Source organism: Bombina bombina, chromosome 8 (assembly GCF_027579735.1).
Source record: "Bombina bombina isolate aBomBom1 chromosome 8, aBomBom1.pri, whole genome shotgun sequence".
NCBI lineage: Eukaryota > Metazoa > Chordata > Amphibia > Anura > Bombinatoridae > Bombina > Bombina bombina.
The window spans coordinates 115897284-115908891 of record NC_069506.1 but is presented as its reverse complement, the minus strand read 5'-3'; positions in this window follow the sequence as shown (position 1 = coordinate 115908891).

The following is an 11608-nucleotide window of genomic DNA, read 5'->3' as shown; positions in this document are numbered from 1 at the left end:
AACAATATAATGATATTGTTAAAATTTAAAAAAATCATTTGCACATTCTAGCCACTGATGACACTTTATGGCCATATGTTCCAAAATGCAAATTTGTTCCAAAAAAAGTCCAGAACACTAGCTCAAATGTTATCACCTAGTTTGGTTAAAAGCAACTCCCAAAATATATCAACTAATTGGTTGTCTATAAACCTTTAAATGTAGAGGCAGAACATGTTATGCCTGTTCCAACATCTATTTGGGCAAAACCTTTACTTGTAGTGTAGATAAGGAAAGATATGATATCAATTTTTATGCAAAGTGTGGTTCACAATATGTGGTGTATCTGCTAACTGTCAGTAGATTGGTAAAACCACACGACATGTTAGAATGAGATTTAGGATCGGGCTATAGGATCTGGCTGATTGACTGATTGGCCGCGAATCTGCAGGGGGCGGCATTGCACAAGCAAATCTGGTGAACTGCTTGTGTAATGATAGATGCCGACAGTGTATGCTGTCGGTATTCAGCGATGTCTGTCGGACATGATACGCTACAATGTATCATCTTGGACAGACATTGATAAATCTACCCCTAAGTGTGTTCCTTTAATACCCACACAATGTCCATCAATTTATGAGCACAATAGTTTACAGCATCAGTGTTGGGTTAATATTTCATTGGCTGCTTCATGTAGCCTGGAATACAAATACATATTTTAATTCATGGACAACTTTTATTAAGTTCCTAAACATTAATATGCATTTGAATGCAAGCCAAACCATATGTATATGAATAAATAAATACATAAATCCACAAACACTTTAACAAGTTATTTATGGTTTTATTCATTTTATTACCACACATAAAATACAAACTGTTCACATAGCAAGAATAAATGCATAGTTTATAATTACAAACAGGGCGCAGTGCAGAACAAATTCAGTTTTCTTAATATATATACTGTAAATATTTTATTTGGGATTCTGCAGATCTTATACACACCAGAGATGACATACTTCTGGAGCTCATAGGCTAATGCTCAGTTACCCCTTCTCCGATTTCTTATTCCTACTGTACTTATTTCCTTCAGTTTTGTCATAGAGGGAAAACCAAAAATGCTTACGGTACCATTTAGAAAGAGTAGACTTGTTGACACTTTTTTTTTGCATATTTTAGCTGAAAATTAAAATTTATATGGCTAGATTACAAATGGAGCGCTATTTAGCGTTTTCGCTATAGCGCGAATTGTGATGGAAGTACATTTTTTGTGGGCATTGGGTTGCACTGGTATTATGAGTTCAAAGTAAAAAGTTATCGCGCTCATGCTAACCCGACACGCTCAAAAAACGGAACTTACTATATCGCGTACACGTTCACGTATTCCCCCATAGAAGTCAATGGAGAAAAAAAAAAATTAAAAAAACTAACACCTATTCTCACTCAAACACAATCGCATATCCTCAATGCCCTAACCAGTCATGGAAATATGAATATATAACATTCCAATGTTCTGCACATTGCAGAATATGTTCTATTTATGCATAAAAACATATTTCTATATATATATATATAGATATCTGATGGTATTTTGCTACAATATATATCTATGCCTATATATATATAAGCAAAGCAAAGCAAAAGTTTCCCTTTAAGTGGTATACAAACCATGTAAAGGGAAACTTTTGCATTGCTTACATTTGGACTGCAAACTTTTTGTTTGGCTGGTCTGTTCTGTGTCGGGAGAGGCGCCGATGCGGCCCCTGGTTTTAACCTTGAGTTTCTGTGGTTTATTTCTGTGCACTCAACTTTAACTCTGTTAATGTTAATAGCTGTTTTTAGGATATTAAGTTTTTGTATGTTGTCTTTTACACGTTGCCTCGGGCGATTACTTCCCCAAGGATTGGGGGCATGTCCACTGAGGAGAGCGTGATTACGTTTGTTTGCTGTACAGGATATAACACGGTTGGTGGGTATGTATAAGTGTCTTTGTAAGTCTGAGGACTGGTCGTCTGTGACCCGAAAACGTTCACTAATAAAGTGATCACTTCTTGATGAGACCTTTGGAGTGCTATTCTGTTTCCTGCTTTATGTATATATATATATATATATATATATATATTTATATATACATGATTATATATAGGTATAGCTGTATGCAATGTGAAAAAGAACATATACATATCCTGGGCAATAATGCACATGTCCCTCTAGTCCAAAGCACACAAAGCAGGAAGAGAGCAGTAATATAGATGCAGGATTAGGCAAGACAAGAAGCAGAAGTATGGTGAAGACTAAGCAATATGATGTGTTTATGAAAAGAGGCATACAACACCAGGCTGCTTGTAGCTATCGTGTTTACATAAACCCAGACCGGCTGGGTCTACAGGGACACACTGGAAAGGAGATTTGTAAACCTTACCAACCTGGCTGCCGGCTCCGTGCCGATCCCCCGGGTGTTGCTTGATCTTGGTTCCCAGTCCACACTCCTCTTCCTGAGGCTGGTTGGCCTCCGATCCTGATGAAACTTTTATGTAGCCGTTCACGCTCCTTTCCACTTCACCCCAAACTTGCTCTGTTCAGATCTTCCTGCTCTCAGCTGTTCTCAGCTGTAACCAGCTCCCATTTGGACTAAATGCCCCACATGACCAGAGTGGACCAGTAAAAGAGACTCAATATTGTTCCATAGTCTGTAGACCTAGTGAGGTGCTCGGCAAGGGAGAAAGTACAAATATACAAAAAAGGAAATAGCCAGCACTCTCCTTAGTCAGTTAAAAATAATAATATTTATTTGATTACATGTTAAAACAGCCAGGTAACGTCTGACATGTTTCGGCTGGAATAGCCTTAATCATAGATGTCTATGATTAAGGTTATTCCAGCCGAACCATGTCAGACGTTACCTGGCTGTTTAAACATGTATTCAAATAAATATTATTATTTTTTTATTTTTAACTGACCGAGGAGAGTGCTGGCTATTTCCTTTTTTGTATAGCTATATGCAGATATATGTAGGTAAATCTATTTATAAATACTTAGAATATATTCCCCTATGAAGAACATTGAAATGTGAATTTTTTATAGTAAAAGCATAGTTAAAACCTTTTTTTTAAAATATGAATATTGTATAAATATGCCTTTACATGTTTTCATCTACTTGACTGCATAGGGCTCCAAAGCAGTTTTATTTATATATATATATATATATATATATATATATATATATATATATATATGTATATATATATATATATATATGTCCATATATGTGTACATATGTATTTATGTGTTTATATGTGTATATATGTCTGTAAATACATATATACACATATAAATACATAAATGCATATGTGCACATATATAGACATTTAAGTATATTTAGACATATAAATATACCGTATATATATATATATATATATATATATATTTATCTATATGTTAAAGCCTTTTGCCTGTTTGTTTTATTAACATTTGATACCTCATATCTTTGAGACCTTATAACTTTTTTGTGCAATATTCTGTACTTCGTAATGTAATTTTGATGTGTTTGATGCAACTTTTTATTAGAGCGTAACAGTTAACCAGACTTCTGACCCAACGCGCGTTAACTTCAATTGCGCACCAGCGATCATCTTTGCTCTCAACTTGTAATACAAACAGACGCGATAAATGCAATATCTGTTAGCGCACCACTAGTAATCTGGCTCTCAGCTGGTCTAATATTAACTTCCAATTTTTTCACTAGGTTTACACATTTCCTTATTACGTTTTTATAAATGCATGAAAAAATGTTCAGATGTTAAAGCATAACCATACCCATTATTTTTAATTAATGTATAGCAACTTGGTAGTTTTTAGAAGAAAATAAACACCTCAGAGTATGTTGCTTAGCAACTCTAAACCAATAATAATATAATTATATATATATATATATATATATATATATATATATGTATATATATATATATATATAATTTGTTTTGTGCTTGCAACCGTAAATATTAAAAAATATTCAGCAAATTATTTAATTTATATCAGTGTACGACGTTTAGTTGATATGTTTTACTTCATGGTTTTAAACTTTACAATACTTTTTATGACTTTTTTTTATACTTTTACATATAATATTTCAGGATTTAATATATTTTATATTCATATTTATAGGTACATTTGTTATATACATTAGAGTAAACATAACACTTAAATAATAATATGATTTTTTTAAAATATGTATGTGTTTTACATGTTTTAGAAATGTTTCAGATTATATAATACTAGTTGTAATTGGCATTTTGACCCAATACACCTAGTAGAGGGAGCTGAAAAGTTAAGTGTACTAATGAAAGTATACAACAAGCCAAAAGTAATTTATGGACTTAATGTAAACTAAGTGCTTAAAGGGACAGTTAACACTAAAACTGCTATTGTTTAAAAAGATAGATAACGCGTTTACTACCCATTCCCCAGCTTTGCATGACCAACATTGTTATATTAATATACTTTATAACATTTAAACATCTAAATTTCTGCCTGTTTCTAAGCCACTACAGACGCCCTCCTATCACATGCTTTTTTATTAGCTTTTCACAACAGAAGACTGCTAGTTCATGTTGGCCATATAGATAACATTGTACTCATGCATGTGGAGTTATTTAAGAGTCAGAACAACACAGCACTAATTGGCTAAAATGCAAGTCAATAGATAATAAATGAAAAAGTCATGTGATCAGGGGGCTGTCAGAAGATGCTTAGATACAAGATAATCACAGAGATAAAACATGTATTATTATAACTGTGTTGGTTATGCAAAACTGGGGAATGGGCAATAAAGGAATTATCTATCTTCTAAACAATAAAAATTCTGGTGTAGGCTGTCCCTGTAATTTTGTTTAACATCATTCATTGTAGTCAACCATCTGCCATAGTTTTGAAAAGAAAACAAAAATCGACTAGGTAAAAAAAACATTCACATCTGCAATTTAAACTTGGCAATAGTTAAAGTCAGCTCTGGACACTACTGTTGTGGAGTCCAGAGCATTTTTACATAAAACAAACATACAAACAACAACTTAATTTTCCAGTAAGGGAATGCAGAAGTTTAAAAATAAGGAGAGCTAACTTAACAATAAAATTCACAGAAATCTTTGCAAAGAGAGCCCATTTGTTAACACATTTCATTATAACATGAAAGCTTTAGAAAAGATTACCAAATGTCTTGATGGCTGTTGTAAACGTCACTGGATGTAGGCCAATCTAGATTATTTATACATAATGTTTGCTTCTGAACACATTAACCTGTGTGTTAATTGTTTACTATTCTATGTCATGTAATTATAAAATGTAAAACTGCAAAAGAAATTCCCAAATTTCTAAACAGCGCAGAAGATAATGATCTTTACTGCTATTTTGAACATCACATGTTCTAGGCTTAATCAGGGCAGATAGTATTTTTGTTACTTAATTTTCATAGATAGTTTACTCTGAGCACATTTATCTTATGTCTGTCACAGACTGCCTTCCTCTATGTATAAAGTCATTATGAAATCTAAACTTGTCAATTGCCAAGAGAACTGAAGACAAAAAAAATCCTTTCATCTGTATTAATGTACACAAGGTCAAATCATACTCAGGGCAGTTTATATAATTTTATTGTTTCAATGGTTATGTAATAGAGGTAATACACAAATAATAATGAGAGACTTTTGTAATGTGTGATCGTGGGGTATATAGAATAAACCTTGCTCATTGCCTATATATTAACAACATAAAAAAACTGAATTTGGACTAACAATTTAATAGACCATTTACAAACAGATTTGCTTCTTATTGCAATACTTATTTTGGCATATGTATCACTTGATTAACACACTTACTTTATGAGAATTTTAAAAGAACAACATAATTATTAACAGTGAATTTATAGTTAGTAATATCAATTCTGAAATAATGAAGGGTGTTTCCTTTAAAGTGTTGAAAAATATTTATGACTAGATTTGGAATTTATAAAGGATTATGTTAAATATTCTAAAATCCATTAGTTTTTATAAACACACTATGGAAATGATCTAAATGTGGTTCAAGCTTAGGAAAGCTGTGTTCGCCTTTTTGTATAATGTGCAGCTTTATTTCAAAAAAGGATTTTACTGTTGTAGGCGCATTTTAGGAACTGCAAATAAGGTTTTTAAAGAATTTGTGTCCCCTAGACCCACCCATAGTATATTTACACTTTAAAATGTTTTCTAGTAATCTAATAATCACTATATATATATATAGTATAATTATTGTTTTTACTTTGGTCTCCAGTTTTCATTTTAGTTCTACAGGATTTGAGAAATAATTTGAAGAGCATGTTGAATATATAGGTCAATTCCAAACTTTCAGATCGTGTTTATCATCTGTTTTACGGCTCCTGATATGCCCTGTTTCGATGTTGGAGCAATCACTATACAAACAATAACACCATTTCTGTATTTGAAAAAGAGCATATGGGATCTGAGCAGATATTGGAAAATCTATTTCTATCATGTATGCACAATATTGACATTAGTGAGCACAATCAATCTGACCACAAAATATCTACTAAATATTGTCCACAGAATAGACACATCAAGCTCATCAGCCAAAGGCACTTGATAAATGCTCAATACCCACAGATAACACATATGGGCCAATGATCAGACCAGAAATACAAGATGGAGCAGCTCATGCCAACAACGGCAACTATATGCTTTTATAATGATAGATTGGCACAAAATAACTAAGTGACTACAGAAAAAAAGTCCATATTTAAATGTAAATCCATATATAAAACATATCTACAAGATATTGGTAGTTGCAAAATAAATATAGATATCAATAACAATGTATGTGAAATTAAAATGCTATTTTAATAAAAATATAAACTCCAATATATCAAAGTGCAAAAAAACATACATGGGCACTCAATTAACCCCATTAACCCACTATAAAAGGAAGCACTCACTGATGGAGTTCATGCTGCATAATGGTCATTTAGCCAATGTTTCTGATTTGCTGTGGAGATGATAAGGATGTGATTAAAAAAGAGCATAAATCTTAGATTTTTTGGAAATTTAGATTTGTGCATACAATTTGTTTGGTCTATCAGTTTTGTTTTTTTATTGATTGACAGCTATCCTAGGTCGTTCATGGTGCCATTTTTGGAAAATAGAGATCAAATCTTGTGGCAGTTATCAAGCTTTGTTAATGAAAAAAATGTCTATTCCTGTTTTTCCAATATTAAAAAATGAAAATCTGTAAGATTGGAACTGAGCACATAATTAGTTAATTTGCAAATACTTGAAATGCAACTGCAGCATTTTTACAGATTATTGTCATGTTTTAATAATGTTTAATAATATGATCTTCATACAGATATTATCAAGTACATTTATATTTCACTAGCTAAAAGAAAAGAATTGACACAGTTTATCCAACATTTTCTGAATACCTTCCAGGACTTGGAAGCCTAGGTTGAGTGAGGGAAACTTGTGGGTGGAGTCACAGGTGTTCTGGGTAAGGAGCTTTGACAGGGGAGAGTCTGAGGTATTCTGTGGGTAGATTTGGGCAGAGTCTGGGCAAACTGTGGGCTGAGTTGGATCAGTCTCTGGTTTCACTTTGGACCCTGGAAATTTATAGGAAAGAAAAATAGGGCAGAGCTTCCAAACTGTAAAAAATCAGCAATATGTGAAATGACTGGAAGATTATCTTTATTATAATTGCTGAAAGTTGTAACTAAGGTTGATGGGTAGTAGCACTGGTACCTATACGATATATCACTGTGACCACAGCTGCCATAACAAAAATGGTTGTAAAAGCTTATTTGGGATCCCCTTGCTTTCTGAAATAGCAGATATGCATGGTTTTGCCATTTCTTTTTGGTAATTAGAAGGCTACTAATTGCAGCTGCGCACCACATTTCTAATATTCACAGCAGTGAAGGGGTTAATCAGATCATTTGTAAGGTTAAGCTTAGCCGTAGTTTAGATATTACCCTCCAACCTGACACCTCCCACCTCCCTGATCTCTACATGATGCCTCCCAAACAGCCCCCCCCCACACACACACCCATAAACCTTACTACCATCTTAGCATCTTAGGTACTGGCATACAGTTCTCTAAACCTACCCAAATCCTAATGGTTTCTGCCAGTTGCCTGCCAGTTAAAAGCAATCCATGTGTGTTTTTTAATTAATTTATTAATAAAAATAAGCTTTCTGTAGTGTAGCGCCCTCCCTCACCCTCCCCACCTCCCTCTCCAAGCAATCATTTTTTAGGGCCTCCTATTCCCTTTCAAGACACTTTTTCCATAGAGTAACAAATCCTTTCCTCCCTCCCTGTAAAGCATTTTTTGCAGCATAGCTATCCTGCTAAGTCATCCTCCAGCAATAGGCCAAACACCCATCTCACACCACCAACGGCACCACCAAGTGTCACTGTTTGCATCGGCGATCTGCTTCATATGGTAACGAGAGCACGATCAGTCCCCAGATGTCTTAAAGGGTTAAAGCAACACTATTATTGTATAACAGGAAAGAGCGTGGTTCCTCTTAATAATAACAGGGGACAAACTTTTGATTGGTACTGAACACTGCAAATGAATCACTGCTTTGTAAAAGATATGCATATATTTAAAAAAAATGTTTCATTGAGGAAAGTGACTACAAATGGCTGCATACTGGTCTGTGCTGTATTCTAGCTGACTATGTGGTGAATATTTGAAGTTCTACTGTACCCAATATAAAGGTGAAAGTGAAGTAAAGAGGTCTACATTCTGCATACATTGTACTAAAGTGCATAGGATAACAGGACCCGATTCGACAGCTAAGTGTGGGGATAGAGCTTTTTTCAAATTACTTGCGCAAGTATTGAGTAACGGTCGGTGAGAAGTGACAGACTGCTGAAAGGGAAACACTCCAATCTTAAACAGGTGAAGAAACAGAGGTCTCTTCAATATTGGTATTACAGAGATAAACTGCACAATAAAGAAAATCCTTTGAGGCATGGATAAGGTGATATATCTATAAACGTTTTTGTGGGAACATGTTAGCTAATGGAGATTAAATCGTAACAACTGCGCTTTACTATGGATTGAATTCATTTGCACTACGGACTGAATAAGTTTGCAAAAAACGTATTTGATTTTAAAGTGTGTGTAATTTTAACTATGTGGTTTTAGAATGTTTTTAAGATATTAAGGAAACTGATGCACTGTGAATAAATTTCAATAACGTATAACATAGGCTAATTTTATGTTTTTAAGATTTCCCTTGATATTAACATCCTAATAGCTAGCGCCCCTCTCTACCTCAATGTGTCTTCTGTATTCTATGGCCAATCACTAAAAAAGTGACATAAAGCAAGAATAATTTGAGGGTTCATATGAAGTGCCTCCCCCTATGTTTTACATTTGTGTTAAAAAAATAAATTTAAAGGCACATGACACCCACAATTTTTCTTTCACGATTCAGATGCAGAATACAATTGTAAACAATTTTTTTTTAATTATATAATTTGCTTCGTTTTTAAGGCATTCCTTTGTTGAAGAAACATCAATGCACATGGGTAAGCCAATAGCAATAGGCATTTATTTTCAGCCACCAATCAGCAGCTCCAGAGCCATACCTAGGTATGCTTTTCGACCAAGAGAAACAAAACAAATTACATAATAGAAGTAAATTGGAAAGTTGTCACAATTTAGAAAAAAATTAGGTATTATGTCCTTTTAAGGGTTTGTTTTTCCCCCCACTCTCCAGATTGTTTTAATTTTGGACATCATTATGTGAAATTTACTGCATAAAAAAAATAAAGTCCCAGCCATGACATATAAAAATGATTTAACAAGTCCTTTAAACAAAGAGAGAAAATAATTTGATTCTGCACTATTATAAAGATGCATGTACTTCAGTACAATTGCAGGATTATGTTTAGCTGTTATAGCACAAAACTCATTATAGTCTTTTTTTAGGGGTCTGATGAAAAAAAATCAGCACAGAGAGAATACTTGGAAAATCTTTGAGGGCCTTTTTATACAATACAAATGCCTCTCCATTACATCCAGAACTCTGCATAGCAAGATAAACAGCTCTAAAGCTAAAATTTGACCTTCTAAAATTATTGGAGGGATCTCACAGTACTGACAAGGCTTAGGTAATCTCTGAGAGGGGAGGTGTTTCCCAATTATTTATTTAAATTGTGTGAAATGTATATATTGCAATAATTGTAATCTGATTATACCTAAATGTATTTGCCTTATTGGTAATTGCACGGCTAACAAAATATGTATTTTTGTGCTTTTTCATTAATCCCAATCATTTATAAAGCACAGGAAGATTTTTTTTCTCAACGAAAATGACAAAAATGCTTTTATCTGCTTCTCTTTGGGATTTCTAGTTACATTTAAAGGGATATTAAACAGTAAATACATGCTAGATATTATTATGTATGTGAAGATTAGCTTGAGAGTAGTATGTAGATGTATTTTTTTAAATTATATTAGTTGAGTATTACAATATATGTGTAATTACTTTGTATCTAAGCCCTTGCAGACTGCCCCCTTAGTTCAGTTCTTTTGACGGACTTGCATTTTAGCCAATCAGTGCTGACTTCTAGTTAACTTCACGTGCGTGAGCTCAATGTTATCTATAGGACACATAAACTAACGCCCTCTACTGGGGAAAAACTGTGAAATACATTCAAATAAGAGGCAGCCTTCAAGGTGCTCATTGTTAAATAACTCCATGGGAGTGAGCACACTGTTTCATTTATTTATATATATATATATATATATATACATACGGCACACATGAACTAACACCCTCTAGCTGTGAAAACTGTCAAAATGCATTCAGATAAGAGGCGGCCTTCAAGGGCTTAGAAAAAGCCTACGAGTCTACCTAATTTTAGCTTTTAACTAAGAATTCCAAGAGAAAAAAGCAAATTTGATGATAAAAGTAAACTGGAAAGTTGAATCATGAAAGTTTAATTTTGACTAGACTGTCCCTTTAAGCACAACCAACAAATACATAATGAAAAGATAAAAAAAGCACTTAGTTTGAATTTGAAAGTTTAGTTACATTCTCCTTCGCACTGCATCATGTGACAGCCATCAAGCAATCACAAAAATGCATATATTTATAGGCTGAAACGTATTGCACATGCTCAGTAGGAGCTACCACAAAAAGTGTGCATAAATAAAAGAGTGTGAACCTTTAGATAATGGAAATGAATTGGAAAGTTGTTATAATTGTGTGCTGTATCTGATTAATGAAATATGAATTTTGACTTTAGTGTTCCTTTAATGTCTTTTTAACTATACATAAAGCAATCAAGGCATGCCCTTTCTTGAGCCTACTTCAGTATGCTATGGAAAAGAGCTAAAATGACATAAAAGTAAAAATGAATTCTTGTGATTCAGGCAGAGCATGCCATTGTGAGAAAAGCATATGTACAAATCCTCAGGATCAGCAGTGACTGCTGGGAGCTAGCTGGTGATGGGTGGCTACTCCCATTTGGCTCTTACCATTGACTAACCACATGTGCTCAGCTAGGTACCAGTAGTGCATTAGTGGTCTAGAGCTAACTTTAATTATGTGTTTAATCCATTTGCAGG